This window comes from Scylla paramamosain, chromosome 42 (genome assembly GCF_035594125.1).
Source record: "Scylla paramamosain isolate STU-SP2022 chromosome 42, ASM3559412v1, whole genome shotgun sequence".
Classification (NCBI taxonomy): Eukaryota; Metazoa; Arthropoda; class Malacostraca; order Decapoda; family Portunidae; genus Scylla; species Scylla paramamosain.
In genome coordinates this window covers 9,662,576-9,675,000 of record NC_087192.1, presented here as the reverse complement: position 1 = coordinate 9,675,000, position 12,425 = coordinate 9,662,576, and the positions used below count along the sequence as shown (strand labels likewise).

Sequence of the window (12,425 nt, the reverse complement as noted above, 5' to 3'; positions counted from 1 at the left end):
ATCCACGGAATCGTAAACAGGTTAGAAAGGACCACACACACACACACACACACACACACACACACACACACACACACAGTTCTCAGTGTATCCACCCATACCTCAACGCGCAGAACTCAGATACCCATCGATGCAATCACCCACACAATCACCCACACAATCGGCTCTCAGTAAGTACGGCCCAGAGACGCAAACATTAGTCTCTCCCTTCATCTTTTAAGCGTGCACCAGGAGCGTAAGCATTTCATCTCCTTCCCGATCTGGGCAGTTGCCCCGCTACCTTGTCTAATGTATGGCGGCCTGAAATGACCATGTGATTATTCCGTACATACCACAGACAGTCGTCCATTCTCTGATGTCAAGATACACACCCTCCCACTACCCGGTCATTCCGTCCGTCTGCTTGTTCACCCAACTTTCCCTTTGCTGAAGACTTTGAACCATCTCGTCCCAGGGAAGCACAGGACAGGTCAAGAGGTGCAAGAATTCAAATCAAATTCAAATTCGTTTATTTTTCCACAAGTTACAAGTTATTACACAATTGTTTGGTAGACAAAACTACACGTCTTACTAAGATTACAAAATATAGCATTACAACTAATGATAAAACGTTAGTGAAAATTCAGATACTACTAATAATGAAACGTTCATGAAATAAAAAAATAAAATAAAAAAAAAACAATACATAAAAGAGTAAAATACAAACGATAAAATATTGGATATTTGAAGTTAAAATATCAGTATTCATTAATATCAGCATTAGGATATATTGTCTTAAAAGTTTACATAAAACACTGGTCAAACCTAAAAAGCAACAGCGTAAAACACATTGAAATTTTTAGCAATTCAAGCGCATTAATCGATAGAGTTAGTTAAAATATAATTGAAGTGTCTAGATTTAAAAGCAGAGAGCGTGCTTACATTGGTGACGCGGGCAGGCAATGAGTCCCACAATTCTGATCCATTTAAAGAAAATACTTTGGCACCAAAGTTTGTCTTAGTTTAAAAAAAAAAAGATTTTGTTGTCTAGTTGTTGCTAGTTATCTGCAGGACAGTCGGAAATGAACGAGGCCAGTCAGGGAACATCTTATTCATTGTTTCAAAAACACAAGCATTCATTGTTTTATAAACACTTGTGCTGATTTCCAAAAAAAGGTTTTGATTAACTTTGGGCCATCCAAGTTCTCTGAAAGCTTGGGAAACAACAATATTTTCTTATGCCACCTACAGGAAGGACAATTATGTAGGAGAATAGATATTAGCTCACCCTTACTGGTGTGTCCACCCTTTACTCCCTTTCTCCTGGACTCCAAAGCATTTCGACCCCATAGAAGCACAGACAGAGCCAAGCAAATTGAAGGAAAGACTAATTTAAAGAGAACTGACCGTTTCATGATACCACACCTCCTCCAACCCCACCTTAGCCAGTCTGTTCACCGTTGTCTTCCCTCCTCTAGGTCAGGTGCTCCCCACCTGGAGTACATGTATCCCCAGTGGTACATTTGTATTTTTCAGGGGGTATATTTAGTCTCAGAGAATAACCACTACTGTGCAATACATGGTGTTGTAATCTGCTGTCAGATTTTAATTTACTCATTTAAGTAAGCAAAACTTTCATCTAAATTATTCAATAGTAGGGTGAATGCCATTTGGTTTTCACTATTATGGAACTAACCGTAGCCGCAATCTGTACTGGACCTGAAAGGGTCAGGTACCGGACGTAATGATCATTATGGATAATTAAATTGTAAGAAAGATATACATATATGTGATGGATCAAGATATTTCGTAAATTACTTATGTTTAGTTTATTGATGTTGTTATCTTTAATATTCCTATGCAGTCTACACATACAAATTTCATAATAAAATTATATCAAAATATTACAATTCCATTTTTTTTATTATTAATCTATTTATGGGTACACGGGAACCTATAAAAATGTCCAAGGGATACAGAGGAACAAAAAGATTGGGAGCCCCTGCTCTAGGTCTCCGACACATCTCATCCCACAGAAGCACAGAAAGAGCAAAATAAACAGAGGTAAGGGCTAGTGTAGGAGAAAGGACTGGATCACGACGCCACACTTTCCCCCACCCACCCACTGTCCAGTTTGTCTGCCTATTACCTCCCTTCCTTCTGGACTCTGATGAATCTCGGCCAAGAAGCAGAGGACAAGCCTAGCAGATGGAGGGAAGGACTAGTTAAGGAGTGCAGGCCACCCTGGAGCTCTATTTAACATAATATGCCTGACAGTGACGAGCGAACCCCGCCTTCACCCTCCCTCCTTTAAGCCTTCTCCCCCTCACACCTCCACACACCTGCCTTAAAGCCTCTCCCAGATCCTCTCACCCCTTCTCTCGCACTCCCTACACCAACATCCTCTCACTTTCACATTACTCAACATGTTCCCGAGACGCTCCGGCACCAGGGGAGATAGGAAAAAAATGTGGTTTGGTGCGTCGGAATAAATTGTCCTGCCATCCTGTCATTTTCCTCAGGTGGAGTTTGTATAATCAGTTGCTTTCTTTCCCCGCTTGTGTCCGTCAGGTCTAGCCGTCACTCTTGTTGTCCAGCCCATAGCCTGGTGCTGCTGTGTAGAGAAGACTGTTAGTGTGTAATGATGCGTGTTTGCTTCGACTGTTTATTGTGATGTTGTAAAGGTGTTAGCATGGGTGATGCTGATGCTTAGGTTCAGTCAGTCTTAACTTTTTATTTTCTTGTTTTCCATATATCAATATTTTTTTCTTTCTTTTCTCTTGTGTCTTTTTTTGTCTCTATGTCTTATCTCTCACATCTTATCTAGCTGTGTGTGTGTGTGTGTGTGTGTGTGTGTGTGTGTGACAGCCTGAATTATTTATATGCCAGGTTTTGTATTGCATGGAATGTTACGCTGTTTCTATTTCTCTTTTTTTCTTTTTCTCTTTTTTTATAGACCAAACACAAAAAGCACATGAGGTCGAGTGTCCGTCCAGGCTTGACAGGAGAGAGAGACGGTTCATCCCCCCTGTCCCTGCCTCCCTCCCTTGGTTCACCCTCCTATCACCTCCTGCCTCTCTGTCTCCCAGTCCTCCCCTTTATGTTCACTAGCACTCGAGAGGAATTCCGCCTCTGGGTCTCTCTCTCTCTCTCTCTCTCTCTCTCTCTCTCTCTCTCTCTCTCTCTCTCTCTCTCTCTCATCTACATGCTCTTTACCTCATTTACTTTCCCTCTCATAACCTTCCCTTTCCTCTGCAGGATCTCCCTCCCCTCCCCTCCTCCCCTCCTCAGAACCAAACCCTCGCTGCTCGGAGCACCAAGGAGATGGAGAGAGGCCGGGCAAGGGCGAGGGGATGGGGCCGACTACCGATGCGTCGTCAGCCAGGTCTCCGGGGCACTGGGGCACGTGGGATTCAAGTTTTTGTGGGCATTATCGAAGCAGGTGTTGTCAGGGTGCAACTTTCTTATCCCGCCTGCTGGTCGTGGAGGTGGCGGTGCGTCCTTCTCTACTGGGACGCTCTGCTTAACGTGTTTCATTAGTTCCGCATTTTAGGTAAGCGTGTGTGTGTGTGTGTGTGTGTGTGTGTTTGTGTGTGTGTTTGTGTGTGTGTGTGTGTGTGTGTGTGTGTGTGTGTTTGTGTGTGTGTGTATGTGTGTGTGTGGTGTAGTGACCTTGGGGTATACGTATGTAGATAGGGTTGTTTGTGTTTTGTTTTCGAGGGTACGGTTTGATGTGATGTGAGGATTAGCAGTACTTAGTCAGCAACATCAGCAATACTACCACCACCACCACCACGACCAACAACAACAACAACAACAACAACAACAACCAAATCACATATTTCAAGACTCACCCTCCTCATCCACTACCACTACCACCACCACCACGCCCAGCTCTCCCCACTCCACACGCATCTTCTCCCCCACCACCAGCGTCACCTTATCCCCACCACCCATAGACCTCATGCCCAGATACTTACAGTCAGTCACTCGGCCACTACCCACGCACTCTGAAGGATAAGAAATCTCATGGAGCGCTGAAAGGTGACTATGCTCCGTAATTAGAAAGGCCATGCTCTCTCACTAAGACTATTTTCAAAGGCCGCAGAGATGGTTGGCCTGGTTCTCAAGAGTGTTTCTCCTATTATTAATGTAGAAATTTTGTTGACCTCTCACAAGAACTGTAAAAACACCCTTAAAAATCCGCCTAGAGTCTTTCAATGTAGTGGAGGTGCGTTCTGGATGAAAGTATTCCAATCTCCGTCTTTGTACGAACTTTCTAGCCTCTGTGACTATGCGCCTCTGAGTGCTGTACAAGCTGTCCTCTCAGGTACGCACGCTCTGGATGAAAGTACTTGAACCTCCGGCACAATACAAACTTTCTAGCCTCCGGACACAATACGGCGCCCAGTGTGAGCCTCGTGCCATTAAGGCGGCGGGGCTATGGTGGCCTGCAGGCGCGTCTCGACCCACTCACCTGCCGCCTTAATGGTCCTCGTCAGGGAAGGGGAGGGCATTAATTATTCCAGCACCTGTGAATTAGCAGCACAAGGCTTTCCCTTAGACGCGGCCGCTTTTTTTATAGCCATTATTTTCATTATCCTTAATTGTAACCTTCATTCTTATGTTAATTTGTGACGTGTGGTTTACATGAAGATCCTCCCCTGTTTTTAGGTGTTTTTTTTTTTTTTTTTTTGTACCATTCCCTTCTGTATAACAAGATTCTCGCGCTGATTCTCCTTGTTATAAAATACCTCCTGAGATTTTTTTTTTTCCCAATGTTCAGGAGGATGCCTTTATTTCTCCACCAAGAATTTTACGACAGGTCTAGGTGTGTGTGTGTGTGTGTGTGTGTGTGTGTGCGGGTGAGCGTTTTAGTGTCGCCCTTCACTAAGAGGTTCCCCGCAGGACAGGACAACGGCGGAGGAGGAGAGAGGCCTGTATAGCACCACCCGGGGCACTCAGGTGACATATATCTTCCTCTAGGCCGGTGTGTCTCGGCTCCTCGCCCCACACAGGCCTAAGGGACGGGCCGCGATGGAGGAATGCTTGGTAGATGGCGGGTACAGACAGCCTTTATGTAGGTGTGTACTGAGGGCGCTGTGCTGAGGCTCCCAGAAAATAGGTCATGTTTCCCTAGTGTATAGGATTTTACTGGGATTGTGTTGATGAAAAGTACGAGAATTGGCGGCCGTTATGCAGATGTGTACTAAAGACGTTTTGCTAGTGGTTTCAGAAAATAGGTCATGTTTCACGAGTGTACAGGAATTTCGCTGTAATTGTGATGAAAAGTACGAGAATTAATAGTTGTTTTGAAAGATTACTAAGAACGCCATGTTTAGTCTGTATTTTGAAAGGCTGGGCCCTCAACAGGACTTCAAATGATACAGACATTCTTACTTTTTTTTTCTTTTTTCCTATTGATGATACAAAATTCTTGTTGCCTAAGCCATCGCTAGAAACATGAAAACACCCTCGAGAACCTCATTACCTTCAGCTTTTTTTTCCAATTGATGATGCAGAATCCTTGATAATAAGCCATCACTAGACTCATGAACCCCACACACTCGAGAACCTCATTAACTTCCACTAGATTCTGCTGAACATTTCGAGATGAGACACCGAAACATTCAAGAATACGGATCCTGACACACAAAACAAGCCATGTTAACCAAGTGCTTGCGTGGGGAGTAAGGAAAGTGCAGCCGGGATGTTATATGTGCACTGTGGATTGGAAAGATCGAGTGCAAACCAGCCATTACGTAGTTATGTACTGATGCCGCTTGTACACACTTCCAGGATATAAGTGTACTAAAGTGCGCGTAGACTGTATAAGAATTGTTGCCAGGATGTTACCTGGATACCGTGTGCGTGGCAGCGGCGCGGCGGATGCGGGGTCGCGGGATGTGGCGTGGCGTGTCTCGGGGATCAGGGTGGTGAGAACTGGTTAGGGTGAGCGCCGAGTTTAGTCTTACCTTCGCGGCGGGTCATATTATCTGTCCATGTTCTCGAGAGAGGTGGTGGTGGTGTGGTACTGGACTGAATATGGTTATGTCGTGTTTTTGCTGTAGATACGAAAGGAAGGTTGAGAGAGGTTCAGATTGTTATACGAAAGGAAGGTTGAGAGAGGTTCAGATTGTTATCATTATCATTACTATCATTATGCTTATAAATCAGGATGACCAAAGGCTGCAAGAAAACAAAATCCGGCAAACCACAGCAGCCTTGAACTTGTCGATGTCTAGCCTGTCTGTTTGTCTGTCTGTTTGTTAGTCTATCTGTCCATCAGTCTGTACGTATCTGTGTCAGTCAGTCAGTGAGTCAGTTTGTCAGTCTGTCTGCCTGTCTGTCTGTCTGCCTGTCTTTTCTACTTGCCTGCTTCCCCCATCTCTCTCTCTCTCTCTCTCTCTCTCTCTCTCTCTCTCTCTCTCTCTCTCTCTCTCTCTCTCTCCTCTCTCTCTCTCTCTCTCTCTCTCTCTCTCTCTCTCTCTCATACATCAGCACTTATCGTTACGAGCCTATTAAGGAGTCGCTATTTTTACCACTGGTCTCCTGATAGGTGGAAAGGCGGACAGACAGACAAACAGAAAAGTGTACGGAGAAGAGGAAGGTTGCGTCAGGGAGCGGCCAGACTCCAGCCAGTCACTCCAGAATGTAAATCTCGTGCCTTTTTTTATTGCTTTATTATTTTTTCTTGCTTACCTGTGTTGCTGCCTCACACCAGGAAGACGTGGGTGCGCCTCTGATGTGGGTTAGTAAGTGCTTGCGTGAGAGAGAGAGAGAGAGAGAGAGAGAGAGAGAGAGAGAGAGAGAGAGAGAGAGAGAGAGAGAGAGAGAGGGGTCTTCTTGTTTCTTTTCTTCCCTTCCGTTTTTCCTTCTACTAAATTCATTAACTTTTTTTTCTTTTTCGTCTATATCACTGCACAGCGCATTCCTTAGTATAGCGTACCTTACCACAAAGAACCTCGTAAAGACCAGCTGATCTGTTCATTCGTTCTTTGTGTTCCTTTGTGACTCTAATTCTCCGGTCACCACTTGGAATACCACTTGTAATACTACCATACTCCTATCATCCTCTTGACAGCACTTGGATACTTGGATCCGTGGCCTTACTTTTCTTTCTCTCTCTCTCTTTCTCCCTCTCTCGTCCTCAGTTCCTCCCTTCTCTTGTTACCCTTTACTCCTGTCCAGTCATCTTCCCAACTCGGCTGCACCACCTGCCTCTTCATATTTTGTCTCACGTTTTTACATCCCAAATTGATGTTTATGTATGACCACAACGCAATTCACTTGTTTGTATCCGTCCGGCCCTGCCCAGCACACCGCGGTGATTATTGTGTCCGCTTGACATGACGCGACGCAAGAATGTTAGGGGAGGAGAGAGGGAGTAAAAAGAAAGGGAGTTTTTTTTTTGTTGTTGTTGTTTATTTTAGTTTTCTCGTCTCCTCCTTTTCTCTTTTTTTTCTTTCTTGTCTTTCGTTGCCATTATTTTCATTCTTAATCCTTCATTCTTTTTTATTATTATTTTTTGTGTGTGTTTCTTTTTTTTTCTTGTCCTCCTCTTCCTTTTCCTTTTCCTTTTCTTGTTTATCCTTCTCCTCCTGCTCTTTCTCTTCCTTCTCTTCTTCTTCTTCTTCTTCTTCTTCTTCTTCTTCTTCTTCTTCTTCTTCTTCTTCTTCTTCTTCTTCTTCTTCTTCTTCTTCTTCTTCTTCTTCTTCTTCTTCTTCTTCTTCTTCTTCTTCTTCTTCTTCTTCTTCTCCTCCTCCTCCTCCTCCTCCTCCTCCTCCTCCTCCTCCTCCTCCTCCTCCTCCTCCTCCTTCTCTTCCATCACCTGCTGCTGTTCGTCCCTCGTTTATGTCCTTCCTTCCCACTAACGTCATCTTCCTAATCGCCTCTCATTCCTCCCTCTCTCTCTCTCTCTCTCTCTCTCTCTCTCTCTCTCTCTCTCTCTCTCTGGTAACAGAAAAAATGCTGAAAAATAACAAAAAAAAAATGTGATATACGTTCTATCTTTCATCGTGGCGTCCCTCGTGTGTGTGTGTGTGTGTGTATGTGTGTGTGTGTGTGTGTGTGTGTGTGTGTGTGTGTGTGTGTGTGTTATGCCATCACGTGCTCGTCAGTCCCTCCCCCCTCCACCGCAGCGCCGCACCATGACCACACCTGCACCCGCAACACTAATGACCACCCCACACACCGCCTTCCACCATTACACCTAGACACACTCACGACTCTCTCTCTCTCTCTCTCTCTCTCTCTCTCTCTCTCTCTCTCTCTCTCTCTCTCTCTCTCTCTCATACTCACACCTGCCTGCCTGGCCGCGTCCTCCTCAGCCCTATATGAAGAATGATACTCGAACATGTCCTGCACACACACACACACACACACACACACACACACACACACACACACACACACACACACACACACACACACACACACACACACACAGTATACTATTTAGATGTGTAATATATATATATATATATATATATATATATATATATATATATATATATATATATATATATATATATATATATATATATATATATATATATATATACATGATGGTTTGGTATTTAAAAACGGGATATTACAATATTACAAGCTTGCTTCAGTCGTGTAAAAAAATATTAAGAGGTAAATACAGAGAGAGAAAGAAAGAGAGAGAGAGAGAGAGAGAGAGAGAGAGAGAGAGAGAGAGAGAGAGAGAGAGAGAGAGAGAGAGAGAGAGAGAGAGAGAGAGAGAGAGAGAGAGAGAGAGAGAGAGAGAGAGAGAGAGAGATTGCATAGTAGACATAACACCGTAATGACACAACATCCCAACAATAAAACACTCCAGGAAGACCACCACCACCACCACCACCACCACCACCACTACCACCATCACCACCACCGCCACCAGGAAAAGCAGCAGCAGCGATGTTATCCAGTCAGCTACTTGCTCACACGCAGCTGTCAACAGAAGCTGACCTTTCCCTGCAAGCCGTGACGAGGTCGTTTGCTTTGCTGGTTCATCCTTGTGTTTGTTTGTTTGTGAGAGAGAGAGAGAGAGAGAGAGAGAGAGAGAGAGAGAGAGAGAGAGAGAGAGAGAGAGGAGAAATGGTAAAGATAAAGGAACAAGTAGAACTGCTTAATGAAAGGATGAATCTCCGCGGTCAGTGTTGTGCTGGTTTTAAAATACAGATCGCGTCCTTCTGTTCCTTGATCCGCTCGTCTCCAGCGCCCTCCACCCTCCACCTTCCATCAGAGCCACCACTCCCCACCGCCGCTGTGATACCGTTCCTTCCCCTCCCCTTCCTTCCGCCCCTCTGTCACACTCCATAAAACACTGCTCTCTCACCCCCTTCATTCACCTTAATCTGCTCCCGTCCTTCCTCCTTTCCTTTTCTCTCTTACTTCCTGTCTTCATCTCTTGCGCTCGTCGCCTTATTTACTTTTATTTTTCGTTTATTTTTCTTCGTTTCTTCTTTTCTCAGATTCTTTCTTTTTTTTCTATCCTTCCTTATTCTCTGTCTTTCCTTCCATCATTCTTCCCTTTCCTCAATTCCTTTGTTCTTTTACTGTGTTCCCAACTTCCTCCACTTTTTTCCTCTTCCTCTCATCCTCTCCTTTTTTTTTCTTGTTTATTGTTTCCTTTTGCCTTCTAGTTTCGTTTCTTCCTTATTCTTTTATTATTTCTATCTTTCTTTCCGTTTTCCTTTTTTTAATTTCTTGTCCCTCTCTTCTCATTTTTCCTACCTTGTCTCTTTTTCCCTCTCTCTCTTTCATTCCTCTTTTTTTATCCTTTTACCACTGTTACCTCTTTTTTTCCTTATTTCCTCCCGGCATTTCCTTTCTTTTCTCCTCTTTTCCGGTTCTTAAGATTAATTTTTATGTCTTACATCTCACTTTCTTCCTTTTGTTTCTCTTTTTCCCGTTTCCTCACTTCCCTTCATTCATTTCTTTATTTTTTTTCACTGTATTCCTTATTTTCCTTTTATTTTATCTTCACTCTTTTTCTTTCCCTCCTCTTCCTTTGGCTCGTTTCTCACTATTTTACGACCATAATAACCCACAGTACATTTTCTTTCTTTTCTTTCTTAATAGTTGTCAGTTTTTCGTTTTATTATTACTTTACTTCTTTCCTTCCCCTTTTCATCTTCCCTATTGCTCACTTTTAACGCCACAAAAGCCACAGTTCTCCTTTTCTCTTACTTAATATTTCTCATTTTTCATTTTATTTTCACTACATGCCTGTCCTTTCTCTCCTCCTCATTTCTCCCTCTTTTATCACCACAATAACCCACAATATCTTTTCCTTTTTCCTCAAGCATACTACCTTCTTCCTTTCAACACCCTGCCTACCACTCCTCCTCGTGCCTTCCATCACTCTCGAACATCCTCCCCTAGCCATCCCACCAGTTCCATGCCTCCTCGATCACTTTCCATCATCCTTCCCACCAGTGACTTATGGGGAATTCGACCGTGTTAATGTTACTCTCAAATAGACTCCTTCGCTTCTACCTTACGTCTGCTTCTTATTACTTTCGTTTGGAGTGTCTGTGAGGTAAAGAGACTAGGGACGCGAGTGCATGAGGAGAGACGGAATAAGATATGATAGAGACAGGGGAGAGTGTAAAAGGTATGGTGAGATGGATAAAGGGAATGAAAGCATGAAAGAGGGTGACGAGTATACAAGGAGAAACAGGGGTAGAGAAGAGACAGGAAGGAGTGTAGAGGGCAAGGTGAGATGGATAAAGGGGAAAGGTATTAAGGCATGACAAAGGTTGAGAGAAGAGTATTCAAAGAGAAACAGGGGTAGAGAGGAGACAAGAATAAGGATATGATAGAGACAGGGAAGAATACAGAAAGCAAGATGAGATAGAAAAAAAGGGAGAGGAATGAAAACATGACAGGGGTTGGGCGGCGGGTTTACAACAGAGAGAAATAGGGGTAGACAGGGTACATGAAAGAAAAACAGTGAGATGGAAATAGAGAAAGAGGTGATAATACAGACATTTCAGGAAGATGCAATTAGATAACGGGATGATATAGATGGGGAATGGACGAGAATAGGGGCATGCCAGAGAGGCAAGTAGATAGCAAAGATGGGCTGAGATAAGGAAAAGACAGAAGTAAAAATACGACAGCCACACGGGTAGAAAAGGAGGGACAGGAATAGGGAGGGAACAGGGACGCATGTGAAAAACTGAGGGAGACAGAAGCAGAAGGAATAGTAATAATAAGCTGAGACACGATCGGCCATCCTCTCTATTCCTTGGTAACACAACAGGGGCAAAGGGGCTGGGGGAGAACAAAGGTGTAGTCGCTCAGTGCAGGAGTGAGGCAGTGAAGGGTTGTGAAAGGAAGGGCGCTACACTGAGATGCCTCGAGGTGGTGGCCGTCCCTCGCTGCCTCTCCACAAACCCATCCAAGGCCTCCAAGCCACTCAGCCAGCGGTTTCCTGCAGGTGGCGGTGCAGGTGGTAGTGATGGAAGTGGTGGGTGTGGTGGTGCAGGTGGATGGTGTGACAGTGCCCCCCCGCCAAGGCTGTTTTTCTTTTTTCTTTTAATCAGTAGTATTATGAATGAGGAAGAGGCTGTAATGAGAAACAAGGAGATTAATTGTTGGAGGTAGGGATGTGAAAGAGGGAGAGAAGTTTGTGGTAATTTGAATGCTGTTGGTTTTGTTAAGGTCATTTCTTCCTGTACCTTGCTTCTTCCCCTATATCCTCTTCAGGGCCTTACGACACATTCACCACACCGCCCTGGCCAAGGCTACACTCCCTACACCTCTCCTTCGCACACACTCGTCGCCAACACAGGAAAAGCGAGACGTCATGATGCAAGGCCAAAAAATGGCTATTGAGGAAAGGTGACAGTCTCAGCTGGAAGGAGAAAAATAAACATCGCCAAAAAAAACACACATGTTATGCAAGACTGTGTAATGTATTTCTTGCCGAATTGACTCTAAAACAACCGCTGATACTAAACAAGCAAATATAGCGGGTGGCACTTGAAACACATACGGTGATGTAGGAAGTGGTCAAAATAACAGCTCGGTGAGGACACTCGGGAACACAGGAAACACGGGGGAATATGGTGCGGTAAGGAGCGATAGGGTTACTGTACAGTGTTCAAGGGAGGCTCACCGCACCAGTCTTTCCTGGCACTGATGGACGAGCGGCGAGATGCGCACATCGACACACTGTTTGTAGCGTTGCTGCTTCCCGTCACTCGCTCGCTGACTCTGATTTCTCTCCATTCCAAGACCCGTGGAAGGAGAAAAATTACCGGTTGACAACAAATTCTCTCTCTCTCTCTCTCTCTCTCTCTCTCTCTCACTCTCTCTCTCTCTCTCTCTCCTCTCTCCTCTCCTCTCCTCTTCTTCTTCTTCTTCTTCTTCTTCTTCTTCTTCCGTTCCTCCTACCGGATGTGTCCTATCCTGTTTATGAAAGAGGAATT

General features: G+C 44.4%; 1 long non-coding RNA gene across 3 annotated transcripts in view; it reads left to right on the top strand.

The window, feature by feature from the left end:
* The first annotated feature begins 2,974 nt into the window (after positions 1–2,974).
* The window catches only part of LOC135093152 (uncharacterized), a 58,950-nt gene continuing 49,499 nt past the window's right edge, over positions 2,975–12,425 (top strand). The window contains exon 1 of one of the 3 annotated variants that reach the window (XR_010263230.1): positions 2,975–3,532. This is a non-coding gene — a long non-coding RNA (uncharacterized LOC135093152). The remainder of the gene's footprint in view (positions 3,533–12,425) is intronic. The other 2 variants (XR_010263232.1, XR_010263231.1) reach the window with 2 other exon arrangements.